Here is a 27943-nt window from a genome sequence, read left to right as displayed (position 1 = left end):
ATCAGAGAGGAGTGTTACTCCTCTACAAATACACACGCACCCAGTCAAATGAGACACGACTTAATAAGGAGGTCCACACCAAATTACAAAAGTAACAAATATCTTTATATATGTTTATGCACCAAAATCAATACTATCAGGCAAGTATGTTTTGCAATAGAAATACTTTCAGGTTTCAAAAGTCGACACACAGCAGTATAGTATAGGCGGGCACACCTCTCTGACGACCAGGTGACAAATGGGGGCCAGGGGTAGAGGATGGGTCAGCATCCTCTCCTCTGAGGGAAGCCAGGTCTACATATTAAGGGTGATCAGCTTCTTGGAATCCCCCTGCCTTGAAATGCAGATTTGCAGGTAATCCTGTTGGGAGTGGTGTGCTAACACCTCTGCCATACCAGGCTTTGTTTCTGTCCACCCAAGAGCAAAGACTTTCTCTCACCCCTGGGGGTTATAAACGTGTTTGGTGGTCGCAGGCTAGTTAGAACTAGTCAGCTAGCACACAGACAGACAGCAGGTTTTCACAGTGCACCTCTAAGGTGCCCCTGGGTGCATGTATTAATAAATCAATCACTGGAATCGGCGAGGGTTTATTAATACAAGGTGTTTGATACCAAACATCCCTATTTTTAGTGGAGCCATCATGTAGCTGGGGAACACTTACTGACCATTGTCCAGCACATGTACTCAAAATGGCTTCCCTATTCACTCACTATGTCGGAGAATCGACAAAGACATAGCAGGGGCATATCTGCTCGTGCAGATACGTCCTCACATGTATTATAATGCACCCTGCCTTAGGGCTGTAGGCCTGCTGTGGGGGTGACTTACATATATTGCATGCACTGTTAGGGGACATGGCACACATGCTGTGTGCCATGTCATGTTTTTACTTTTAGCTGCACCAAGACATGCAGTCTGCAATGGCAGTCTGTCTGTGCTAGGTGAGGGGTCCGAGGGTGTCACAATACATGCTGAAGCCCTTGGGGACCCTCTTTGGTACCCACGCTGTAGGTACCAGAGGGGTACCATTTACTAGTGGAGTGGAGAAGTGTGGCACAGTGGTTAGAGCGGCAGACTGATGCAGAGATCTGGCCCGGGACCAGGGTTCAATTCCCGCCTCAGCGGGTCTTTGGCTCAATTCCCTTGGACCAGATCATTCTTGCCTCAGTGCCTAATCTAATTAATGGGTCCCACTCTGTTACTCTGGGCAATAGCTTGCTTAATCTCCACAACTACCCTGAGGGGTTGCCCAGGAGTGGGCGCCTTACAGAGAAAAGGCAGGAAGGGTTCCACAGCGGTATGCGTACAGCGCCTTGAGACCCTAACAGGTGAGTAATGCGCTATACAAGTACGAAGTTTACAGTTTTTACTAGGGACTTAAAGGGGTATCAAAGGTATGGCCAACTGAGGAAAATTGCAGTTTGTGGGAAAAAGACCAGGTATTGGGGACTTGGTTAGCATAAACCCAGTGCACTTTGTCAAAATTGCATCAAATACCAGGCAAAAAGTGGGGGTGACCATGTCAAAAAGAGGCACTTTCCTACAAGGTTTCAATCCACTTACAGACTGTCCCCCATTCCCAGTTGACAACACCCAATACAATCACTTCCTATTCGGTCACTGCATTCTCTATTATTTTCTCTCATTCATAAGCACCATAAAAAAACATAAGTAAATTATAACATGCTCATAAATGCCAACATTTCCCAAATCCAATCTTTTTTTGGTTGTTTTGAAAAATACACCTAATCAGTCAAATCAGGCACTCAGTACATTTGATCGAAAACAGCATTCTTTAAAACAATTACTTAGATCAAAACGCCAAAGGAAAATGTGGCCTCTGCATAGCCTGTAAAAAAACCTGAAGCACAAGGACACTGTACTGTTAAGAATACTAGAAACTGCCTGTCTTCTCATCATCCAACATAATAATGCACTAACTAAAAAGAGAAGATCCCACGTTCTGTCAAGGGAAGCAGAGACAATTTGGCCATAGGTTCTGGCAAGAAATATCTACCAGGCAGGAGTTAATCTTCTAAGCTTCCAGAAATGGAAAGTGAACCACTTTATTGTGCCATTTTCTGGCAAGCAGTTGAAAGTATAGGAAACTTCAGGTTGGCCTGATTGCCACAGCAGAAAACACAAAATGCTGAGACCTCACAACCAGACTGAAATCCATTTTGATAAACTGTCCACAGGCATATGCCTTCCCTTCAATCCCACTGCTTCTAGAAGTACCCACAAGTTCAGGCAATCCAAACGGACAATGATCCCCACTGCTATAGGGCTGACAGACTATGGTGGCATCTGGCTCACCTACAGCTGGCACTACAATCACAATAGGCGCCTGTGACAGTTGGGACTTGACTCCATGGCATCAGGGAAGGTACTCCCAGCCTGCTATCAATGACCTTGTGTAGGAAGTTGGCTCTGTATGTGCTATTTCAAAGTAAGGAATAGCATGCACAGAGTCCAAGGGTTCCCCTTAGAGGTAAAATAGTGGTAAAAATAGATAATACTAATGCTCTATTTTGTGGTAGTGTGGTCGAGCAGTAGGCTTATTCAAGGAGTAGTGTTAAGCATTTGTTGTACATAGACAATAAATGAGGTACACACACTCAGAGACAAATCCAGCCAATAGGTTTTGTTATAGAAAAATATCTTTTCTTAGTTTATTTTAAGAACCACAGGTTCAAATTTAACATGTAATATCTTGTTTGAAAGGTATTGCAGGTAAGTACATTAGGAACTTTGAATCATTTCAATTGCAGGTATACTTTTCAAGTTATTCACAAATAGCTACTTTAAAAGTGGACACTTAGTGCAATTTTCACAGTTCCTGGGGGAGGTAAGTTTTTGTTAGTTTTACCAGGTAAGTAAGACACTTACAGGGTTCAGTTCTTGGTCCAAGGTAGCCCACCGTTGGGGGTTCAGAGCAACCCCAAAGTTACCACACCAGCAGCTCAGGGCCGGTCAGGTGCAGAGTTCAAAGTGGTGCCCAAAACGCATAGGCTAGAATGGAGAGAAGGGGGTGCCCCGGTTCCGGTCTGCTTGCAGGTAAGTACCCGCGTCTTCGGAGGGCAGACCAGGGGGGTTTTGTAGGGCACCGGGGGGGACACAAGCCCACACAGAAATTTGACCCTCAGCGGCGCGGGGGCGGCCGGGTGCAGTGTTAGAACAAGCGTCGGGTTCGCAATGTAAGTCAATGAGAGATCAAGGGATCTCTTCAGCGCTGCAGGCAGGCAAGGGGGGGCTTCCTCGGGGAAACATCCACTTGGGCAAGGGAGAGGGACTCCTGGGGGTCACTTCTGCAGTGAAAGTCCGGTCCTTCAGGTCCTGGGGGCTGCGGGTACAGGGTCTTTTCCAGGCGTCGGGACTTAGGTTTCAGAGAGTCGCGGTCAGGGGAAGCCTCAGGATTCCCTCTGCAGGCGGCGCTGTGGGGGCTCAGGGGGGACAGGTTTTGGTACTCACAGTCGTAGAGTAGTCCGGGGGTCCTCCCTGAGGTGTTGGTTCTCCACCAGCCGAGTCGGGGTCGCCGGGTGCAGTGTTGCAAGTCTCACGCTTCTTGCGGGGAGTTGCAGGGTTCTTTAAAGCTGCTTCTTGAAACAAAGTTGCAGTCTTTTTGGAGCAGGTCCGCTGTCCTCGGGAGTTTCTTGTCGTCGTCGAAGCAGGGCAGTCCTCAGAGGATTCGGAGGTCGCTGGTCCCTTTGGAAGGCGTCGCTGGAGCAGAGTTCTTTGGAAGGCAGGAGACAGGCCGGTGAGTTTCTGGAGCCAAGGCAGTTGTTGTCTTCTGGTCTTCCTCTGCAGGGGTTTTCAGCTAGGCAGTCCTTCTTCTTGTTGTTGCAGGAATCTAAATTCTTAGGTTCAGGGGAGCCCTTAAATACTAAATTTAAGGGCGTGTTTAGGTCTGGGGGGTTAGTAGCCAATGGCTACTAGCCCTGAGGGTGGGTACACCCTCTTTGTGCCTCCTCCCAAGGGGAGGGGGTCACATTCCTATCCCTATTGGGGGAATCCTCCTTCTACAAGATGGAGGATTTCTAAAAGTCAGAGTCACCTCAGCTCAGGACACCTTAGGGGCTGTCCTGACTGGCCAGTGACTCCTCCTTGTTTTTCTCATTATCTCTCCTGGACTTGCCGCCAAAAGTGGGGGCTGGGTCCAGGAGGCGGGCATCTCCACTAGCTGGAGTGCCCTGGGGCATTGTAACACGAAGCTTGAGCCTTTGAAGCTCACTGCTAGGTGTTACAGTTCCTGCAGGGGGGAGGTGTGAAGCACCTCCACCCAGAGCAGGCTTTGTTTCTGTCCTCAGAGAGCACAAAGGCTCTCACCGCATGAGGTCAGACACTCGTCTCTCAGCAGCAGGCTGGCACAGACCAGTCCGTCCTGCACTGAACAATTGGGTAAAATACAGGGGGTATCTCTAAGATGCCCTCTGTGTGCATTTTTTAATAAATCCAACACTGGCATCAGTGTGGGTTTATTATTCTGAGAAGTTTGATACTAAACTTCCCAGTATTCAGTGTAGCCATTATGGAGCTGTGGAGTTCGTTTTTGACAGACTCACAGCCCATATACTCTTATGGCTACCCTGCACTTACAATGTCTAAGGTTTTGCTTAGCCACTGTAGGGGCATAGTGCTCATGCACATATGCCCTCACCTGTGGTATAGTGCACCCTGCCTTAGGGCTGTAAGGCCTACTAGAGGGGTGACTTACCTATGCCACAGGCAGTGGGAGGTTGGCATGGCACCCTGAGGGGAGTGCCATGTCGACTTAGTCATTTTCTCCCCATCAGCACACACAAGCTGGCAAGCAGTGTGTCTGTGCTGAGTAAGGGGTCCCTAGGGTGGCATAAGACATGCTGCAGCCCTTAGAGACCTTCCCTGGCATCAGGGCCCTTGGTACCAGGGGTACCAGTTACAAGGGACTTACCTAGGTGCCAGGGTTGTGCCAATTGTGGAAACAATGGTACATTTTAGGTGAAAGAACACTGGTGCTGGGGCCTGGTTAGCAGGGTCCCAGCACACTTCTCAGTCAAGTCAGCATCAGTATCAGGCAAAAAGTGGGGGGTAACTGCAACAGGGAGCCATTTCTTTACACAAGCCCCCCCCCCAGCCCACAGGCCAGGAGACTCAGCCAAAGCTGGGAGAGTCTTCCTAGTCTGTCAGGCGAGGAAGAGTAGAGGAAATAGGCTGGTTTGTTGCAGGGCCTACTCTGCCTTACATCCTCCTGTTCAGGTCATTCCCTCTGGGGAACTGACCCACTTCCACAGTGATAGGCAGTAGTCTGAACTGCCTCTTGTCTGTGCTTTTTATGTCTTCACCCATTCTCTCTATTTTGGGGTTAGAGGTATCCACCTCTGCTAATCTTATCTTAGCCAGGGTCACCCCTAGCTTACCCAAAGAGGTTACCCAGAGCTGGAGTAACCCCACCATGACCAACAGGGTCAGGGGGCCTAACTTGCTATTTGGCATGGGCTCAGACCACCATGCCAAGGATAGTGCAGCCATAAAGGCTAACACCCAGCAGAGGCCACTGACAGCTGTAAGTGCCCAGAACCACACCTTTAGCTCTTCACCTACAAGGGAAGGGGCTAAGTTACAGGCTTCTTTGGGTTCAGGGTGCCTGTCTGCTGTATTAGAGTGGGGGGTTACCACATCTTGTAGTAAACACCCTTCTTCCACTCTTTCTTCTGTTAGCTGAGGAGCCACCCACTCAGGCTTAACAGTTGCCTGACTAGCCAGGACTTCTTGTGGGTCAGGTTGGACTTTATCAGAGCCACTTTTGGAGTTCTCCTCTACTGGAGCAGAATCTCCTTGGCTTGCTGGAACCTTGGCTAAAGGTTGTCCACCTTTCCTACTCTGTTTCCTTTTCTTTTTCTTCTGGGGCCTACTTGCATTTACTGCAGAGGTAGGCACTCCAGAATCCTTGGGAGAGGACTGGCACTGGACCAGTTCCTCTCTTGGGCTCTGACTAACCTCTGGGTAGTCATTTCCAAGGAGACAATCAAGGGGGAGGTCTGTACTGACTACCACCCTTCTCCAGCTAAAAGTCCCACCCACTTCTATGGGCACAAAAGCCACTGGCCTACAAGTGACCCTGTCTGGGCTAACTCTTACTCTGGCAGTCTCACCTGGGATGTACTGGTTTGAGAACACCAGCCTGTCATGCACAATAGTGTGACTGGCACAAGTGTCTCTCAGGGCAGTGGCTGGGATTCCATTCACCAGTAGGTGGTGGAAGTGTCTACTTCCCTCTGGAATCTCCAACTCACCTGTTGGGCCCTTTTTCCAGTTGAAGGCTATGAAGACCTCCTCATCTGAGGAGTCATCTCCAATGGCTACACTGGTTACCCCTGGGATTTTGCTAGGGGGTTTGTTTTTGGGACAAGAAGTGTCCTTGGTGTGGTGCCCTGTCTGTTTACAGTTATGGCACCATGCCTTAGTGGCATCCCAGCTCTTACCCTGGTACCCACCTTTGTTTTGGGTTGTGTCTCTGGGCCCACCCACCTGGTCTGGTTTTTGGGGGCCTACAGGGGACTCTTTTTCTTTGTTTCTAGTGTCACCCACTTTCTCCTGGGGAGGCTTTGTAACCCCTTTCTTTTGGTCACCCCCAGTGGAAGTTTTGGTTACCCTAGTCTTGACCCAGTGGTCTGCCTTCTTTCCCAATTCTTGGGGAGAAATTGGACCTAGGTCTACCAGATACTGATGCAACTTTTCATTGAAGCAGTTACTTAAAATGTGTTCTTTCATAAACAAATTATAAAGCCCAACATAGTCATACACTTCATTTCCAGTTACCCAACCATCCAGTGTTTTCACTGAGTAGTCAACATAATCAACCCAGGTCTGGCTCGAGGATTTTTTAGCCCCCCTGAATCTAATTCTATACTCCTCAGTGGAGAATCCAAAGCCCTCAATCAGGGTACCCTTCATGAGGTCATAAGATTCTGCATCTTTTCCAGAGAATGTGAGGAGTCTATCCCTACACTTTCCTGTGAACATTTCCCAAAGGAGAGCACCCCAGTGAGATTTGTTCACTTTTCTGGTTACACAAGCCCTCTCAAAAGCTGTGAACCATTTGGTGATGTCATCACCATCTTCATATTTTGTTACAATCCCTTTGGGGATTTTCAATATGTCAGGAGAATCTCTGACCCTATTTATGTTGCTGCCACCATTGATGGGTCCTAGGCCCATCTCTTTTCTTTCCCTTTCTATGGCTAGGATCTGTCTTTCCAAAGCCAATCTTTTGGCCATCCTGGCTAACTGGATGTCCTCTTCACTGGAGTTATCCTCAGTGATTTCAGAGTTGTTGGTCCCTCCTGTGAGGGAACCAGCATCTCTGACTATTATTTGTGGAGTCAGGGCTTGAGAGGACCTGCCCTCCCTAAATAGGACTGGTAGGGGGGAATTTTCCTCCAAGTCACTATCTTCATCCTCTGTGTTGCCATCCTCAGAGGGGTTGGCCTTTGCAAACTCTGCCAACAGCTCCTGGAGCTGTAGTTTGGAAGGTCTGGGGCCCATTGTTATTTTCTTTATTTTACAGAGTGACCTTAGCTCCCTCATCTTAAGATGGAGGTAAGGTGTGGTGTCGAGTTCCACCACATTCACATCTGTACTAGACATTATGCTTCTAAAAGTTGGAATACTTTTTAAGAGACTAAAACTAGTTCTAGAATCTAATTCAAACTTTTAACAAACTTTTAAACTCTAAAAGAAATGCTAACAGGGACTAACACAAGGCCCTAGCAGGACTTTAAAGAATTTAGAAAACTTTTCAAATTGCAAAAAATCAATTTCTAATGACAATTTTGGAATTTGTCGTGTGATCAGGTATTGGCTGAGTAGTCCAGCAAATGCAAAGTCTTGTACCCCACCGCTGATCCACCAATGTAGGAAGTTGGCTCTGTATGTGCTATTTCAAAGTAAGGAATAGCATGCACAGAGTCCAAGGGTTCCCCTTAGAGGTAAAATAGTGGTAAAAATAGATAATACTAATGCTCTATTTTGTGGTAGTGTGGTCGAGCAGTAGGCTTATCCAAGGAGTAGTGTTAAGCATTTGTTGTACATAGACAATAAATGAGGTACACACACTCAGAGACAAATCCAGCCAATAGGTTTTGTTATAGAAAAATATATTTTCTTAGTTTATTTTAAGAACCACAGGTTCAAATTTAACATGTAATATCTTGTTTGAAAGGTATTGCAGGTAAGTACATTAGGAACTTTGAATCATTTCAATTGCATGTATACTTTTCAAGTTATTGACAAATAGCTACTTTAAAAGTGGACACAGTTCACAGTTCCTGGGGGAGGTAAGTTTTTGTTAGTTTTACCAGGTAAGTAAGACACTTACAGGGTTCAGTTCTTGGTCCAAGGTAGCCCACCGTTGGGGGTTCAGAGCAACCCCAAAGTTACCACACCAGCAGCTCAGGGCCGGTCAGGTGCAGAGTTCAAAGTGGTGCCCAAAACGCATAGGCTAGAATGGAGAGAAGGGGGTGCCCCGGTTCCGGTCTGCTTGCAGGTAAGTACCCGCGTCTTCGGAGGGCAGACCAGGGGGGTTTTGTAGGGCACCGGGGGGGGGGGACACAAGCCCACACAGAAATTTCACCCTCAGCGGCGCGGGGGCGGCCGGGTGCAGTGTTAGAACAAGCGTCGGGTTCGCAATGTAAGTCAATGAGAGATCAAGGGATCTCTTCATCGCTGCAGGCAGGCAAGGGGGGGCTTCCTCGGGGAAACATCCACTTGGGCAAGGGAGAGGGACTCCTGGGGGTCACTTCTGCAGTGAAAGTCCGGTCCTTCAGGTCCTGGGGGCTGCGGGTACAGGGTCTTTTCCAGGCGTCGGGACTTAGGTTTCAGAGAGTCGCGGTCAGGGGAAGCCTCGGGATTCCCTCTGCAGGCGGCGCTGTGGGGGCTCAGGGGGGACAGGTTTTGGTACTCACAGTCGTAGAGTAGTCCGGGGGTCCTCCCTGAGGTGTTGGTTCTCCACCAGCCGAGTCGGGGTCGCCGGGTGCAGTGTTGCAAGTCTCACGCTTCTTGCGGGGAGTTGCAGGGTTCTTTAAAGCTGCTTCTTGAAACAAAGTTGCAGTCTTTTTGGAGCAGGTCCGCTGTCCTCGGGAGTTTCTTGTCGTCGTCGAAGCAGGGCAGTCCTCAGAGGATTCGGAGGTCGCTGGTCCCTTTGGAAGGCGTCGCTGGAGCAGAGTTCTTTGGAAGGCAGGAGACAGGCCGGTGAGTTTCTGGAGCCAAGGCAGTTGTTGTCTTCTGGTCTTCCTCTGCAGGGGTTTTCAGCTAGGCAGTCCTTCTTGTTGTTGCAGGAATCTAAATTCTTAGGTTCAGGGGAGCCCTTAAATACTAAATTTAAGGGCGTGTTTAGGTCTGGGGGGTTAGTAGCCAATGGCTACTAGCCCTGAGGGTGGGTACACCCTCTTTGTGCCTCCTCCCAAGGGGAGGGGGTCACATTCCTATCCCTATTGGGGGAATCCTCCTTCTACAAGATGGAGGATTTCTAAAAGTCAGAGTCACCTCAGCTCAGGACACCTTAGGGGCTGTCCTGACTGGCCAGTGACTCCTCCTTGTTTTTCTCATTATCTCTCCTGGACTTGCCGCCAAAAGTGGGGGCTGGGTCCAGGAGGCGGGCATCTCCACTAGCTGGAGTGCCCTGGGGCATTGTAACACGAAGCTTGAGCCTTTGAAGCTCACTGCTAGGTGTTACAGTTCCTGCAGGGGGGAGGTGTGAAGCACCTCCACCCAGAGCAGGCTTTGTTTCTGTCCTCAGAGAGCACAAAGGCTCTCACCGCATGAGGTCAGACACTCGTCTCTCAGCAGCAGGCTGGCACAGACCAGTCAGTCCTGCACTGAACAATTGGGTAAAATACAGGGGGTATCTCTAAGATGCCCTCTGTGTGCATTTTTTAATAAATCCAACACTGGCATCAGTGTGGGTTTATTATTCTGAGAAGTTTGATACTAAACTTCCCAGTATTCAGTGTAGCCATTATGGAGCTGTGGAGTTCGTTTTTGACAGACTCACAGCCCATATACTCTTATGGCTACCCTGCACTTACAATGTCTAAGGTTTTGCTTAGCCACTGTAGGGGCATAGTGCTCATGCACATATGCCCTCACCTGTGGTATAGTGCACCCTGCCTTAGGGCTGTAAGGCCTACTAGAGGGGTGACTTACCTATGCCACAGGCAGTGGGAGGTTGGCATGGCACCCTGAGGGGAGTGCCATGTCGACTTAGTCATTTTCTCCCCATCAGCACACACAAGCTGGCAAGCAGTGTGTCTGTGCTGAGTGAGGGGTCCCTAGGGTGGCATAAGACATGCTGCAGCCCTTAGAGACCTTCCCTGGCATCAGGGCCCTTGGTACCAGGGGTACCAGTTACAAGGGACTTACCTAGGTGCCAGGGTTGTGCCAATTGTGGAAACAATGGTACATTTTAGGTGAAAGAACACTGGTGCTGGGGCCTGGTTAGCAGGGTCCCAGCACACTTCTCAGTCAAGTCAGCATCAGTATCAGGCAAAAAGTGGGGGGTAACTGCAACAGGGAGCCATTTCTTTACACCTTGCCTACTGGGATCTGAAGTACCTACTATACACCCACCTGATCTTTCCAGATAACTGCAAGAGCATGCTGAGAGGGTCTAAGCATTCTTCCTCTTGCTCCTCTTACCACAGTACCAGAACCATGTTAAAAAGCAATAGTACTGTCTTTCCTTTATTTATAAGCAGTGGTGGCATCTGAATGCACTTTTCCCCTTTTAAAGTCCATTCAGATGTCACCAACACTTATGGGAAAAGTTGCACCTACCCTGTAATTTAAAGATTTTCTGGTAGGACTGGGGAAGGTTTCCTTCCAATCAGAAGATTTTCCTCTTCTTGGGAACTGAACTTTAAACATCACAAATAAAGGGACCTACTTCTGAATCGATGCAAAAATTCTATGTTACTCACTGGACTGAATACAAGCCTCTCTTCTACTCAGCAAACCACAGGAGGAAGGCTAGGAGCCTATCTCATTACTTGCTGTCAGAATGCAAATTTGAAGGAAACTACAAGCTCTTTCTACCAGAATGAGCCTTTCGTTCATAAGGGTGAGCAGCCTTCAAATTCAATGCCCTGAAGTACCTATTATGGTGGTCCAAAACGATAAAGCATCCCCCCCCCCTCCAATCGTTCTTTGCCATACAAGAGGTCTTGGCATACCATAAATGTAAAACAAGTTCTAAGCTATTACTTGAAGGAAACTACAGAGCGGAGAACAACAGAACAGCAATTATGGCAGTGTGTGTATAGGTGCGCCTTCTAGGCAATCCACAGCATGATGAATAGTATCCTGCATCATTACTTGCCATCAGGAGGCAAATATACTCTTGCAAGGTCAAAGACCTTTCTACAGGAAACAAGGCTGCTCTCATAAGAAATGTGCAGGGTGTAGGAAAGTGCCCTTTTTACAAGGTCACCCGCACTTTTTGCCACTGGTGCTGAGGTTTTGCCACTGAAGATGCACTGGGTTCCTGCTCACAAAGTCCCCAGTGCTCTTCCCCTAAAACAAGGTAAAATGGTCTAATTGTGCCCAATTGGCACACACTTTAGCACCCCTGTAAGTCCCCAGTAAACGCTACCCCCTGGTACCTAGGGTATTAGTACGTAAAAAGGGTCCCTTAGGGCTGCAGCATGTATTATCCACCATAAGGGACTACCCCTACAAATTGCATGCAGACTGCCAATGCAGGCTGCATGACATGGTGCATACCATGTGTGAAAACACGACATGGCACGCCAAAGTCACTGCATATGATATATGTAAGGGTGAGGATATTTTATGTGAGGACATATCTGCATGATCAGATACGTCCCTGTGATATCTAGTGCTCTTACTAGATATTAAGAGTGAACAGGAGAGCCATCTTAAGGTTTGTGGTATTGGTCATTACAAGTTACAAAGCTACATGATTACTTCACTGAAACTTATGGTTTTTGGCATTAAACATCTGGTCTTAATAAACGCATGCTCCTGCCAGTATTTGATTTATGATGACATATACCTAGAGGACACCCTATAGGTACCCCCTGAAACCTACTAGTCTTCTAGCGTGCTGAGTGACTGGTATCAACCAGCCTTCCACCAGACATGTTTCTGACCCCCTGGAGGTGAAAACCTGCGCTCTAAAGAGGTCTGAAACAATGCCTGCTCCGGAGAAAGGTGTTATCACCTCCTCCATCAGGGTGGCTAATAAATCAGCATATCTGGGCTGGACGCTTCAAAGCCTCTACCGCCCTTTGATATGCAACCCTGGCTTCCCGAGGACCATGGGAAAGCCACCCACTGGCCGAGGCCTAATTTGGCACCAAGACAAGCAGGAGGTTAGCCATGCAGTAGGCATGTTGCACCTTCAAGCTAGTCACTAAGGGGGCTTGCTTGATGTGCTATACAAAGGAAGGGTTCCACTATCTTTTTCTGAGTGGAATTAGGAACTCTTACTCAGGGTTATACCCACTCCTCACAAGAAGTGGTCATCGAGGGGGGTGTAGTCACCCCAGAGGTAATGAGCCTACACTCCCCCTAACACCCCTAAATTCAGTAATTAGGTGGCCCCCTGACACCAGGAACAGAGATTTGTCTACCAAAATAAGAAGAAAGAAAAGCCGACTTGTGAAAGAACTGTGGACTATCTGTGGACTTTGGCACTAAACCATGCCTACCACCAGTTGCAAGCACCAAGCCTTGTTAAGTGTTCAGCCTGGATACCAAGACAGACCTACCAACGTGTGACGTCAGCACCACCAAGGCCGTTGTCAAGTGTAGCCCGGTTGTCCTGTATTGTCCCCATGTCCAGTTCGACCTAAAAAATGAGCGCCTCCAACGCAAGCAACTCGCCTGAAAAAACACCTCTCCACCCAAGCCCCACAGCCAGAGTCCGAGCCTAGCGACCATGCACTCCTCTTCCAGAGACCCTCAGGAGCAGAGCCCCCTTTAGGTTCTGTTGAACTGATCCCCCAATTCCCACTAGCACCCTTTTTCTGTTACAGGTTTCCCCATTGACTTCAGCAGTAGCGCTTGAGGCTACCCTTGTGATCATCACCCCTGCACCTGGACACACCAGGGCAGGTAACCTGAAACTGCTGGTGGTTTTAAGGACCCTGGCCTCTACTGAAGTCCAGAAGATCAAGCCTGTAAGTTGTTTGCAAGTGACCCTATGCAGTGTATGTTCTCTCCATAACGTAACCTCGTTCGAGGCTCATGCCTCAAATCTGACAGCTGTATTTACTGTACCTATAAAAAATTGCTAACTCAAAAAAAGACTTACCTGAACTTTTAGATCTTGGTGTCTAAATTAATATAAAAAGCTGTTACTTTTCTAAATTGGTCTTGATTTTCTTTTCACGTGGGTGTCTCATTTATTTCCTTGGTGTTCAACAAATGATTACCACTAACCTCTGATAAGCCTGAGCTGCTCGCCCACACTACCACAAAGAGCATTTGGGATTGTTAATTTAGGCCCTGTAAGTCAATAAGGGTCGACTGGACTATCTGCATGGTGTACCGCTACATTGGTACACTACATAGATAGCCAGCTTTCTACATAGGGTGAACAGATGGCGATCATAACATACATTTATTAATCATCCGTACACTGATGTAGACTCCAGGACCGATACTTAGATGGGTTAAGCCTTTCTTTATAACCTGTTTCCTCGACTTATAGCTCTTTGCCACAACTGATGAAAGGTCATTAGTCAGCTTCCTACTGTTAATGGATATTGGAAAGATGTTGCCAACCTCAGCATGCAATATGGAGCAATGAGTCAGCCCACTTCAGACATTGGCTCTGTTGCACTGAGGGATGATATTTTGCCTCATGACGTGCACACCCACCCAAAACAAAGTGCATTTCAATGCCAGGGTAGGTAGCCCAATACTTTACTTTAAAAAAAAGCTACATTCTTTGTTCTTGCTCTCATTTGCCATCCTTGTGTCTTTAAAAAGTATATTCTCAGGTTTTAGTAATTCAAAGGCAATATTAACTTCTCTACTCAATGAGTCATATTTTCCTGTGATGTGCTTTAAATGAAGTTTCTTTACTTTTCTAAATTCAGCTGGTAGAAAGCATCTGTACCATTCCATTAAAATTATATATTTTCTCACACAATATTTTTACCACAAGTATATGGCCATCATCTATGTGGCTAAATGTTTTCATTATATTTACGCTTGAGGAAAATGCCTGCTATAATAAAAAAAAATAAAAAAAAAATGTTAAAACCAAAAAAAAAAAAACACAGAAGTTTGGTACGGAGGCGGCAGCAGCAGGTTCGGATATAGTGTTGGGGTGGGGGTTTGGGGGTGGGCACCAGGGAGAGATCACATAAGGGTGAGAGCAAAATGGGTGGGGAGAAGCAAATGAGGGAAGCAGAAAAACAAAGCGTGAGGTGAGCACAAGAGAAACGTGGAGCATGGGGGAAGACAGAGGATAGAACAACACCAACACCGAAGTGTGCGACAGAGCAAAGCACTCTCTTATGGAGTGTTTGAAAAAACAGAAAAAAGCAATTCCTTAGAACTGAGCAGTGGAAGGACAAGTAAAGCGGCTATCCGCCGGGGGAGGACAAACACAAGATGGACAAGGCAGGCCATTGAATAAGAAGCAAGCAAATGAGTAGGACAACAAAGCTAATCCAGTGATGTTAGCTGGCAACCTGACAATAGGCCTTATGCAACCAAGAATTAAGCGATTGTGCGCCGATTTACGCATAATTAAAGATTTGACGCATTTGCACATAATCTATTATCTGCCGCATAATGTGCAGATTTGAACAAAAAAAAAAATTGTTTCTAGCTCAAATGGTTCCAAAGTTACTAAAAATGAAGCAATGTAGTGGCCTTTGCAAAGCTGGACTGGTCAAATTTCTGTTGCTTATTGCTATACCTGGGTGTTGAACTAGAACTATTGAGGTGCAACTAATGTCCAGACAGTGTTAGCAAGTTTACAAATTACAAAATAAAAAAATACTATTACAAAATGTGCTGCGTAATGCTGAATAATTTGTCTTTTCTTGCTGCATAATTTACTCAACCCTGCCGCATACTTTGGCCCTCTCCTGCCGCATAATTCCAGTGGACCCGACCATACAATGTCCGGTAGGCTGGACCTCAAAAGGGAGTTCAGAACGAGTATCATTTAGTCAGCCATTTTTCATTTATTCTCGGTTTTCAATAAGAAAAATACATTTAAAAATGTTGTGGGGTCTAGCACACAAATATTCTACTGTTCATGGTTTAGAAGAGACTTACTAGAACATAAAACTAGGATTACAAGTGATTAACTTTTCAATCCTCCTACAGTTGGTCTCAAGAGCACCAAACCGTGATCTGCTAAACCTATGAATAGTTTAAAGTGTTTTCCCCAGATAAGTTAGTTACTCTTTGTCCCTGTGCTGAAGCGAGATCAGGCAGAAGAAGCTTACAGGTAAGTGAGAAGACATCTTTTAATATAGGAAGGGAAAAGTGAGGCAAGCGGACTGTAGTAGTGGGCAAGGGTGATGGTGGAAACCTATCACCCCATGTATACAATCAATCAATCAATCCCGCCCCCCCCCCCCGGTGGAAACCTATCTCCCCATGTATACAATCAATCAATCAATCCCCCCCCCCCCCGGTGGAAACCTATCTCCCCATGTATACAATCAATCAATCAATCCCCCCCCCCCCCCCCCGGTGGAAACCTATCTCCCCATGTATACAATCAATCAATCTCCCCCCCCCCCCCCGGTGGAAACCTATCTCCCCATGTATACAATCAATCAATCCCCCCCCTTTTTTTAAATTATAACACATTAGCGTTTTTCTAAAGGGACTGAATTTAGTTTTATGTGTATTAATACACGTGTAACATTGCAGTTTACACAGAACTGAGGCTTCATGACTAGTTCTGCAGACCTCGGTCATGTAAACCTAACCCATTATACAGAGAGTAATAGTCAGGGAGACTGGATTGGTAAAATGTACATTGATAAAAGTGGGGCCGCAATCAGTGTCCCCGTTCTGTGTGGTGATTATCGAAATAAAACCCTCTCTGCCCTATACCCCTCAGTCAACCCCATGGATCCCTCACCGTAGCATTTTCCTTGCAGTCTTCCATAAACCGTAGAAGCACAAAGGACCCAGAGCTGTCACTGCTGTAGGTAAACCTGACATTAGAAATCCTCTGGTTCTTGCAGCTTACTGGGTGCAAAGGCGGACATCGTAAAGAGCGAGTTAAAGAACGTTACATAGAATAAAGACGTTTTTCAGTCTATTGCATACACTGATTACATCTGGACTGCTACAGCATGAAAGATGACACGCTGACTGCATGATATACCGCTGGAGAGAGGTAAGAGACCTGCCTATATGAATTTAAAGAAAGGCTGGGCAGTCCCATGTAGAGATTTCTAATTCAGCTCCGAACCGGAGCAGAGACTACGATCCTTCCGTCCAACTTTTTTTTGTTAATTAAAGACTTTCCTTTTGGCTAAGGAGAGTCGCACACACCGCCCAAACGGTGCTCCTGGGATGTAACTATCAAAGCTCATCTAATGATAAACACGTTTTTAATGGGACATTCACTTATGGCATTTGTAGTATACTGAGGCCACCACCTACGCCCTTCATAGCGCGTTGGTGCTCGGCAAGTGGAAGCATCTGAAAAGGTACAAGATCCAGAGGCAAGACTGTTGCGACAGCAAAAGCATACATAGTCTCCCTTTTGAGATTTGCTAGCCTGTTGTCCGGAGCACGCTAAAATTAGCAAAAGCGTATTCACCAAGTTGGAGAGTTGAAGCAGGTACTCATAACAAAGAAAAGATTGTATCCCCTTTCAAGGATTTTCTGAAAGTCTGTTTCGGAATGCATGGACAGAGGTAGTTTTAAGGGTCGAGCGCGCAAGCACTCTGGACCATGTTGTATTCTCTCTGTGGGCTTCTAACCACGCCAGTGTCACACCTGTCACTTTAATTTGTGGGCTTGCCTTTTAAAAATCGATTGATTCGCTTGGTGTAAGGAATGCACCAGTCACGCCTTTTCTGGTGTTTATCCCTCCTCGAGCGCACGTGTCAACTACTGAAAATATACAAGGCTCTGTGTTTTCAGCTGGTTTCTCGACTACTTTCATTTCATATCCTGCGCAGCGCGATCTCGCTGGGCAGAAGTCCAGCGCTTTCCATGACATCGACCCTGTTACTTGGATAATTGCACTATTGCTGGTCACCTGGATAATTGCACTTTTGCTGATACTACTGTTTTCTGTGTCTCCTTCACGCTCATGGCGACCATCGGCTCACATATGTGAAATTGTTTTACTTTTCATTATTAGTTTATGTGGCAAGAAAAGTCCAGTTAGGAGTTTACAACGCTAATAGCTCTAATGCGAGCAAACGCAAGACCAGTTGCACCGCAAATGATTGCTTTAATAGGCGCTGCTGTTTAGATGAGTGGATTATTTGTGCTAGGGTGACTAGTGGTTCCTGGTTAGGGTGGAAGAGCTTTGCGAGGTGCCCCAGAGCAGTCACGTGCAGATCTTGTACACAAATGCAGGGGTTTCGAAAAATCTAAAACAAGGAACCAACGCCAGGTAGCCCAGTGATGGGAGCTGTTTCTTTGTGGAGGTATCCTTTAATCTGTGGTTAGTACGTGCAGATAACTAGAAGGCAAACAGTAAATTACTCAAAATCATAATTACAAGTTTATCGGAGTAATCAATGCACTACATAAAGGGGCTTGTCTTCTGGTATCTAAACAGAGGTTTACTCAGCTCAAAGCTCGTCGTACAGTGTCATCTTGTGGACAGACAGAACGAGTACCATGTCGTCTTGCAACAAGCAAAAAAGGAGTGCAGTCGACCCCCAGGATAATAAACAAAGCTTCGCCACAGTTCATTCCAACCACTAACGAGAATGATTATTTCAAAGTACGCCACAGTTACTAGGGTCGATTTTGAGGCTGGAGGAAACTTTATGTGTATGGTACTATAGTTACATGTGGAGAGGAAAATAGCATTAAGAAAACAGGGCACACACCCTTACTTTAAGTCCACAAATCAAGTACCTTGATTTCCATTCAGAAGTGCCTCGAGAAAAGGTTTTCTAGTTTCCACCTTACATCTTGGTGCCAGAGACTCCCTTCTGGCAGAAGATAGGTTACTGGGCTGGTACCGAATATGTTCATCTATATGAGGCACCTTCAAGCTTTGGTACCCCACCTGTTGCCCCCTCCGTTTCCGTGCTAGTGATGTGGACTCAAAAGTGCCTCCAAACACAAAGCCGAGTTAACCTTTCAAAGGAGGTGGAACTTTATATTTTGAGTAACAATAGAGCAAATTAAGTGCTGGGGTGCAGAAGAAGAGATTGTATGTATGTATGTATACACCTGTTCGTGGCACGTAGTGCTGCAGATTCACATGCTATGCCTTGCTTCCGCCATCTAGTGTTGGGCTCGGAGTATTACAAGTTGTTATTCTTCGAAGAAGTCTTTTCGGAGTCACGGGATCGAGTGACTCCTCCCGGTCATACTGCGCATGGGCGTAGACTCCTTTGTTAGATTGTTTTCCCGCAGAAAGGGTGCAGGAAGGAGTGATCGAGTAAGAATGTAAATGTACCATGAAAGTAATAAGTAAAATAGATGTCCATGTAAATGCATATACATATGTACAAATAATAAACTGCAACGACTACAGGCTTACGGGGAGGAGGGAGGGTGCATGTGAATCTGCAGCACTACATGCAGATGTACACTAGGGTAAGAGACATTTTCTGTTCAATGGCATGTGTAGCTGCAGATACATATGCTATGCATAGACTAAAAAGCAGTTTGCTCCCCAAAATAATGCGGTGGCTAGCCTGTAGGAGTTGGAGTGGTTTGAAATAATGTTTTTAGGACAGCTTGGCCAACATTGGCCTGTTGCTTTGGAAGTACATCCACACAATAATGTTTTGTAAATGTATGTGGTGTGAAACATGTGGCAGCTTTGCATATGTCTGCCATTGGTATGTTTCTTAAGAATGCCATAGAAGCACCTTTTTGTCCTAGTGGAGTGTGTTTTAGGAGTAATTAAAATTTGTTGTTTTGCCTTAATGTAACATGTTTGAATACATGTAACAATCCATCCAGCTAATCCTTGTTTAGAGATAGGATTTATGTGGTTGTTAAAAAGCAACAAAAAGCGGTTTAGGTTTTCTACACTCTTTTGTTCTATCCACATATACATTAGAGCTCTTTTAAGATCAAGAGTGTGGAGGGCTCTTTCTGCAGCTGAATCTGGCTGCAGGAAGAAGACTGGCAATTCCACTGTTTTATGTGAAAAGGTGATACAACCTTTGTCAAAAATGTTTGGATTAGTTCTAAGTACAACTTAATGTTTGTGTACTTGGAATAAAGGTTCCTCAAGAGTGAATGCTTGTATTTCACTAACTTTTCTTAATGAAGTAATCGCTACTAGGAAAGCAACTTTCCACGTTAGAAATTGAATCTCACAGGAATGTATGGGTTCAAAAGGTGGACCCATTAGTCTTGTGAGTACAATATTGAGATACCAAGCAGGAACTGGTGGTGTTCTAGGTGGAATGATACATTTTAGTCCTACCATGATGGCTTTGATTACTGGAACTCTAAAGAGAGAGGTATGTTGTATAGTCTGCAAATATGGCAATAAAATGGATTTTAATAGATGAGAAAGCTAAATATGACTTTTGTAAATGAAGTAGGTAGCATACAATATCTTGTATTGATGCTGTAAGTGGGTCAGTATTTTTAGATTGAGATTAACAAACTGTTTCCATTTGTTAGGATAGCATTGTCTAGTTGTAGGCTTGCATGCTTGTTTGAGAACTTCCATACATTCAAATGGAAGTTTTAAACATCCAAATTCTATTACTTCAGGAGCCAAATCGCTAAGTTGAGAGCACTGGGATTGGGATGTCTGATTTGTCCCTTGTTTTGTGTTAGCAAATCCGGTCGGTTTGGAAGTTTGTAGTGAGGTACTACTGACAGGTCTAGGAGTGTTGTGTACCAATGTTGTCGTGCCCACGTGGGGGAAATGAGAATCATGATAAGAGGTTTGACACAGTTTATTGACCAGAAATGGAAGTAGTGGGAGAGGGGGGGAAAGGGTTAGCAAATTTCCCTGACCAGTTGATCCATAGAGCATTCCCCTTGGATAGAGGGTGTCTGGATGTGAAGTTTTGGCATTTTGCGTTTTCCCTTGTTGCGAATAAGACTATTTCTGGTGTCCCCCACTTTTGAAAGTACTGTTTAAGTACTTGGGAGTGAATCTCCCATTCGTGTATCTGTTGGTGTGTTCTGCTTAGGAGATCTGCTAGCTGATTGTGTATTCCTGGAATGTATTCTGCTGGTAGATAAATGTGATTGTGAATTGCCCATTTCCATATTGTTTGTGCAAGAATGGCCAGTTGAGACAAATGTGTCCCGCCTTGTTTCTTTAGATAATACATGGTTGTCATATGGTCTGTTTTTATCAAGACAGTTTTGTGTTTGAGAAGTGGTTGAAAGTCTTTTAGGGCAAGGAATACAGCTAATACTTCTAAATGGTTTATGTGATAATTTAGCTGTTTTGAATCCCATTCCCCTTGTATGGTAAGGTTGTTGAAATGAGCTCCCCAACCTATCATTGATACATCTTTTATTAGTATGGTCTGAGGCACATGGTCTTGAAATGACCACCCCTCCATTAAATTGCTGAGATTCCACCATTGAAGGGACATGTGCATTTGGCGGTCTAACACTAGATCTTGCAATTGGCCCTGTGCTTGAGACCATTGTTGGAGAGGCACTGTTGTAGTGTTCTCATTTTTAGCCTTGCATGCAGTACTATTGCTATGCAGGATGCCATCATTCCCAAAAGTTTCATGATAAATCTTATAGTGTATTGTTAATTTGGCTGCATTTGTAGTATGAGATTTTGGAAAGCTTGTATCCTTTGTGTATTTAGATAGGCTAAGGTTGTTTGTGTATTGAGAATAGCACCTAGGTAAGGTTGCACCTGCGCTGGTTGAAGGTGGGACGTTTGGTAATTGAGAGTGAATCCTAATGTATGTAGGGTTTCTATTGTGTACTGAGTGTGTTGTTGACATTGGCTAATAAAATCAAGCAATCTTATGCAATCATCTAGATAAGGAGACATGTATGTGTTGTCTTCTTAGGTAAGCTGCTACTACTGCTATACATTTTGTGAATACCACTGGAGCTGTTGTTATGCCGAATGGCAGAACTTTGAATTGGTAATGCTTTCCGGCTATCACAAACCTTAAGCATTTTCTGTGAGCTGGAAGGATGGGTATATGGAAATACGCATCTTTGAGATCTAATGCGGTCATGTAATCTTGTAGTAGTGGAATGACGTCCTGTAGAGTTAGCATGTGAAAGGGTTCTGACAGGATAAATAGATTTAGTGGTCTGCGACCTAGAATGGGTCTGAGAGTGCCATCCTTTTTGGGAATGAGGAAATAGAGAATATACCCCTGTTCCATGTTGAGATTTTGGAACTAATTCTATTGCCTCTTTCAGTAGCAGTGATTGTACTTCTTGTTGTAATAGAACGTTGTGTTCTGGGGACAACCTGTGATAACGAAGAGGAATATTTGGAGGGGTAGAAATCAATTCTAGGCAATAACCATTGCAGATAATTGGGAGTACCCATTGGTCTGTGGTGTTATTTTGCCATTGGGAGTGGAATTGCTGCAGTCTGCCCCCCACAGAAGATGTGTGGGGTTGTGGCCTGCTTATGAAGTCACTGTTTTGTTGGGTTAGTGACAGTTTTTGAGGCCTGGAATTTGCCTCTGGCTCTAATGTGCTGTCCTCTATAAGAGCTTCTAAATCCCCCTCTCTGGTACTGCTGCTGATGACCTTGTTTAGGCTGGGAGGTAGAAGCCTCCGTAGATTGGGGCTTGAATCCTCCTCTAAATTGCTGCTTATAAAAGGAGCCTCTGTAAGGTGTTGTGTATAAGGCTCCCATTGCTTTAGCTGTGTCTTTCCTGAGTTTTTCTATTGTGGCGTCAACCTCCGGACCAAACAGGGGTTTATCATCGAAGGGCATATTCAGTACTGCCTGCTGTATTTCTGGTTTGAATCCAGAGGAACATAACCATGCATGTCGGCGTATGATTACAGCGGTATTCACACTTCTAGCTGCTATATCTGCAGCATCAAGGGCAGACCGTATCTAAATATTACTTATTGCCTGACCTTCATCAACAATTTGTTGAACCCTTTTTTTATCCTCTTTTGGCAGGTGTTGTAATAGCTCCTGCATCTCGTCCCAGTGAGCTCTATCATACCTTGCTAGCAAGGCTTGTGAGTTTGCAATTCGCATCGGTTAGCTGCTTGTGTAGCTACTCTCTTGCCAGCAGCATCGAAATTCCTACTTTCTTTGTCATGGGGAGGGGCATCCCCTGACGATTGACTATTGGCCCTTTTTCTGGTGGCACTGACAGCCACTGAGTCTGGAGGTACCTGATGGGTAATGTAAGCAGAGTCTGTAGGTGCAGGCTTATGTTTCTGATCAATGCGTGGTGTTAAAACCCTAGCTTTAACTGGCTCATTAAATATCTCATCTATATGTTTTATCATGCCAGGTAGCATTGGGAGGCACTGGTAACGTGAGGCCATGGAGGATAATGTATTAAAAAGGAAATCCTCTTCCAAAGGCTCACTGTTCATAAGTACCCCCGTGGTACGCTGCTGCCCTAGAAATGACCTGCGTGTATGCAGTAATATCTTCTGGTGGGGGAAGGTGTGGAAGGATATAAGTCTGGGTCATTAGCAGGTATGGGATCTGGATCATACAGTTCCCAGGGATCAACTGTATCACCATGGGAATAAGTCTGTGAGTGAGTTGGTGAAGGCAAAGTTGGTGGGCTAGTGGGTGGTGGTGAAAAAGAAAGTTGTGGTGAATGAGGGGGGAGAAGTATGCAGAGGTTATGGCTTCTCCTTCGTTTACATTTTTTTTTTGCTGGTGATGGAGCAGTATCTAGATGTTCCTGAAAAGCCATCTTTCTTTTAGTCTGTGAAGGAGGTGCAGTAATGATTCTGCCAGTCTCTTTATGGATATGGATCCTTGATTGTCTCTCATCCATGATTTTGAGAATGGGTTGAATTTCAGTGTCCTCAGAAATATATTCCGAAGGTTTCGATGATTTAGAGCACTGCTCATCACATGGCTTGGAGCTCTGCTTCAGATGACTCAAAAGTACTTGCTCTTCTGTGTAGGAATACTTCTTCAGCTCCGCTGTTTGCAGTGTTTTCAAGCCTGAAAATACAGCCTGTTTCGTCTCCGAGGCAGGACGTTGAGGTTTCGACTCCGAAGAGTGTGGAGGCCGACTCGGTTTGGAAGTTGAGCTTTTGGTGGTTTTGCTCGACTCTGGTATCAAAGCAGGTGTGGCCTTGTTCAGCGCCGAACCCGAAGGTCGGTCGCTGAGAATTTCCGAACCATGGCTCTCTGGCAGTGGTGCACCCAAGGCCTTAGAGGACTTTTTTTTGGAGTGGGCGCAATGGCAGTCGTACTCACGTGCTGGCCAGCAGTGATGATTTGGCTATCTTCTTCCGAGTCTTCTTTGGAGTCAGTGTCCTGAATGGAAACATCTGCGCATGTTCTTCCTCAAGTGTGTCGATATACTCAGTACTTTTCAACGCCATCTCCAATCTCCTGGCTCGACTGTCATGTAGCTCCTTCTTGGATCAGAACGATTGACAGGCTTCACAATCCTTTTCTCGGTGATCTGGAGAGAGATACAGATTACTTACCAGGTGTTGATCTGTGTATGGAAATTTCGCGTGGCAGCGAGGACAAAATCTGAATGGAGTCCAATCCATCAGGCTTCGACGCAGTAGTCCTGAACAGGCCCAAGATGGGTGCTCGCAGCCAGAATGGCGAAAATTGGTTTTCGACTGTACTATCGGCTCGACTATAGATAAAAAGCACTATCGAAATAATACAGACGGTGAAAGAAAGTTATCTAGAGTTTCCGATTCAAAATCTCGGAGCGCGAGGAAACACGTCCGAACCCGACAGCAGAAAGAAAACAGTCTAACAAAGGAGTCTATGCCCATGCGCACTATGACCGAGAGGAGGAGTCCCTCGATCCAGTGACTCCAAAAAGACTTATTTGAAGAAAAACAACTTGCAACACTTCGAGCCCAACACTAGATGGCAGAAGCAATGCATAGCATGTGTATCCTACACATGACATCGAAAATATATATATGGAAAATGTCACTTACCCAGTGTACATCTGTTCGTGGCATGAGACGCTGCAGATTCACATGCTGTGCATTATCCTACCATCTAGTGTTTGGCTCGAAGTGTTACAAGTTGTTTTTCTTCGAAGAAGTCTTTTCGAGTCACGAGACCGAGGGACTCCTCCCTTTCGGCTCCATTGCGCATGGGCGTCAACTCCATCTTAGATTGTTTTCCCCGCAGAGGGTGAGGTAGGAGTTGTGAATATACTAAATGTGCCCATGCAATGGAGTAAGTATGTATGTACATAATGTGTATTAAAATAGTATTTATTTACAAATTTACAATTTTCATTCAACTTATAACGGCTACAGGCTCCCGGGGAGGGCGCATGTGAATCTGCAGCGCCTCATGCCACGAACAGATGTACACTGGGTAAGTGACATTTTCCGTTCGATGGCATGTGTAGCTGCAGATACACATGCTGTGCATAGACTAATAAGCAGTAATCTCCCCAAAAGCGGTGGCTTAGCCTGTAGAAGTTGAAGTTGTCTGAAATAATGTTCGTAATACAGCCTGTCCTACTGTGGCTTGTTGTGTTGTTAACACATCTACACAGTAATGTTTTGTGAATGTATGAGGCGTGGACCATGTGGCTGCCTTACAAATTTCTGTCACAGGTATATTCCCTAGAAAAGCCATTGTGGCGCCTTTTTTCCTAGTGGAATGCGCCCTTGGTGTAATAGGTAGATCTCTTTTTGCTTTAATATAGCAGGTTTGTATACATTTCACTATCCATCTGGCAATGCCTTGTTTGGATATTGGATTTCCTGCATGAGGTTTTTGGAAGGCTACAAACAATTGTTTTGTGAAACTGTTCTGTCCTGTCAAAGTAATACATTAGTGCTCTTTTTATGTCTAACGTATGTAAGGCTCTTTCGGCTACTGAGTCTGGTTGTGGAAAGAAGACTGGGAGCTCCTCTGTTTGGTTTAGGTGGAATGGTGATATAACTTTTGGTAAAAATTTGGGATTTGTACAGAGAACCACTTTATGTTTATGTATTTGTATAAAGGGTTCTTGTATGGTAAATACTAATACTTGTATTTCACTTACTCTAAGAGATGTGATAGCTATTAGGAAGGCTACCTTCCAAGTTAAGTATTGCATTTCAAGTGTGCATGGATTCAAATGGTGGTCCCATGAGTCGTGTTAATACAATATTAAGGTTCCACTAAGGTACTGGTGGTGTTCTCGGGGGTATGATTCTCTTTAATCCCTCCATAAATGCTTTGATAACTGGGATTCTAAAAAGCGATGTTGAATGTGTAATCTGCAGATATTGCTGTGAGATGTATTTTAATAGAAGAGAATGCTAGTTTAGACTTTTGTAAGTGTAATAAAGTAACTTACAATGTTCTTTGCGGAAGCATGTAGTGGTTGAATTTGATTATTGTGGCAGTAGTAAACAAATATTTTCCATTTATTTGCATAACAATGTCTTGTATTTGGTTTCCTAGCTTGTTTAATGACCTCCATACATTCTTGTGTAAGGTCTAAGTGTCCAAATTCTAAGACTTCAGGAGCCAGATTACTAGATTGAGCGATGCTGGATTCAGGTGTCTGATCTGTTGTTTGTGTTGAGTTAACCGATCTGGTCTGTTTGGTAGTTTAACATGAGGTACTACTGATAGGTCCAGCAGTGTTGTGTACCACGGTTGGCGAGCCCAGGTTGGTGCTATGAGTATTAGTTTGAGTCTGTTTTAACTCAGTTTGTTTACCAGATAAGGAATGAGTGGGAGAGGGGGAAAAGCGTAAGCAAATATCCCTGACCAACTGATCCATAACGCATTGCCCTTGGACAGAGGGTGTGGGTACCTGGACGCGAAGTTTTGGCATTGTGCGTTTTCTTTTGTTGCGAATAGGTCTATTTTTGGTGTTCCCCAGCGTCGAAAGTAATCTTGTAGGATCTGGGGATGAATTTCCCATTCGTGTGTTTGTTGGTGATCTCGACTGAGATTGTCGGCTAACTGGTTTTGAATGCCTGGGATGTATTGTGCTATTAGGCAAATGTGATTGTGAACCGCCCAATGCCAAATCTTCTGTGCTAAGAGTCACAGTTGTGACAAGTGTGTCCCTCCTTGTTTGTTGAGGTAATACATTGTTGTCATGTTGTGTGTTTTGACAAGAATGGGTTTGTGGGCTATCAGTGGTTGAAATGCCTTCAATGCTAGAAACACTGCCAACAGTTCTAAATGATTTATATGCAGTTGTTTTTGCTCAACATCCCATTGTCCCTGTATACTGTGCTGGTTGAGGTGTGCTCCCCACTCCATCATGAAAGCATCTGTTGTGATCACGTATTGAGGCACTGGGTCTTGGAACGGCCGCCCTTGGTTTACATTTATAGGGCTCCACCATTGAAGCGAGAAGTGTGTCTGGCGGTCTATCAACACTAGATCTTGGAGTTGACCCTGTGCTTGTGTCCATTGTCTTGCTAGGCACTGTTGTAAGGGCTGCATGTGTAGTCTTGCGTTTGGGACAATGGCTATGCATGAAGACATTATGCCTAGAAGTTTAATTACAAACTTCACCTGGTAGTGTTGGTTTGGCTGCATGTTTATAATTATATTCTGGAACGCTTGTACCCTTTTCGGACTTGGAGTGGCAATCGCCTTTTGCGTGTTGAGTATTGCTCTCAAGTATTGTTGTATTTGGGATGGTTGTAGATGTGATTTTTGGTAGTTTATAGAAAACCCTAGTTTGTGTAGAGTTTCTATAATGTATTGTGTGTGAAGAAGACACTGTTGCCGAGTGCTGGTTTTTATTAACCAATCGTCTAAGTATGGGAATACGTGCATGTGCTGTCTCATATGAGCGGCTACTACTGCAAGGCATTTTGTGAATACCCTTGGGGCTGTTGTTATCCCGAATGCTAACACCTTGAATTGGTAATGCACGCCCTGGATTACAAACCTTAAGTATTTCCTGTGAGAAGGATGTATGTGGAAATATGCATCCTTGAGATCCAATGTTGACATGTAGTCCTGTTTTTTGAGCAAAGGAATCACGTCTTGAAGTGTTACCATGTGGAAGTTATCTGATTTGATGTAGAGATTCAGCGTTCTGAGGTCTAATATGGGTCTCAACGTTTTGTCTTTCTTTGGAATTAGGAAATACAGGGAGTAGACACCTGTTCCTTTTTGATGGTTGGGTACTAGTTCTATTGCTTGTTTTTGTAACAATGCTTGGACTTCTAGCTGTAACAGGTCTAAGTGTTGTTTGGACATATTGTGTGCTCTTGGGGGCACATCTGGTGGGTGATTTATGAATTCTATGCAATAACCATGTTGGATAATGGCTAGGACCCATGCGTCCGTAGTTATGTTTGTCCAGTTTTTGTAGTATGCAGTAAGTCTCCCCCCCCACAGGTGTTAAGTGTTGGGGGTTTGTGACAATGAAGTCACTGTTTGGCTTGAGTTGTTTTAGGGCTTTGGAATTTCCCCCTTGCTTTTGGGAATTGACTACCCCTGTATGATCCTCGAAACCCTCCTCTCTGGTAGTGCCCCTGATAGGTGGGTCTGGCTTGTGAGGTGGAAGGCTCTGGGGTTTGGGTATGAAACCCCCCTCTAAACTGTGGTCTTCTAAAAGTGCCTCTGCTTTGTGGGGAGTAGAGTGCGCCCATGGCCAGGGCCGTGTCTGTGTCCTTCTTTAGT

The 27943-nt window shown here is 45.3% G+C and overlaps 1 protein-coding gene across 1 annotated transcript in view; it reads right to left on the bottom strand.

Annotated features, from left to right (window-relative positions):
- The window catches only part of CS (citrate synthase), a 144594-nt gene that overhangs the window by 69154 nt on the left and 47497 nt on the right, over positions 1-27943 (bottom strand). The gene's annotated exons all lie outside the window — the stretch shown is intronic.

The sequence above is a fragment of the Pleurodeles waltl genome, chromosome 4_2 (genome assembly GCF_031143425.1).
Source record: "Pleurodeles waltl isolate 20211129_DDA chromosome 4_2, aPleWal1.hap1.20221129, whole genome shotgun sequence".
Lineage (NCBI taxonomy): Eukaryota > Metazoa > Chordata > Amphibia > Caudata > Salamandridae > Pleurodeles > Pleurodeles waltl.
Note: the sequence above shows the minus strand (reverse complement) of the source record. Positions and strands in the feature narration are given on the sequence as shown.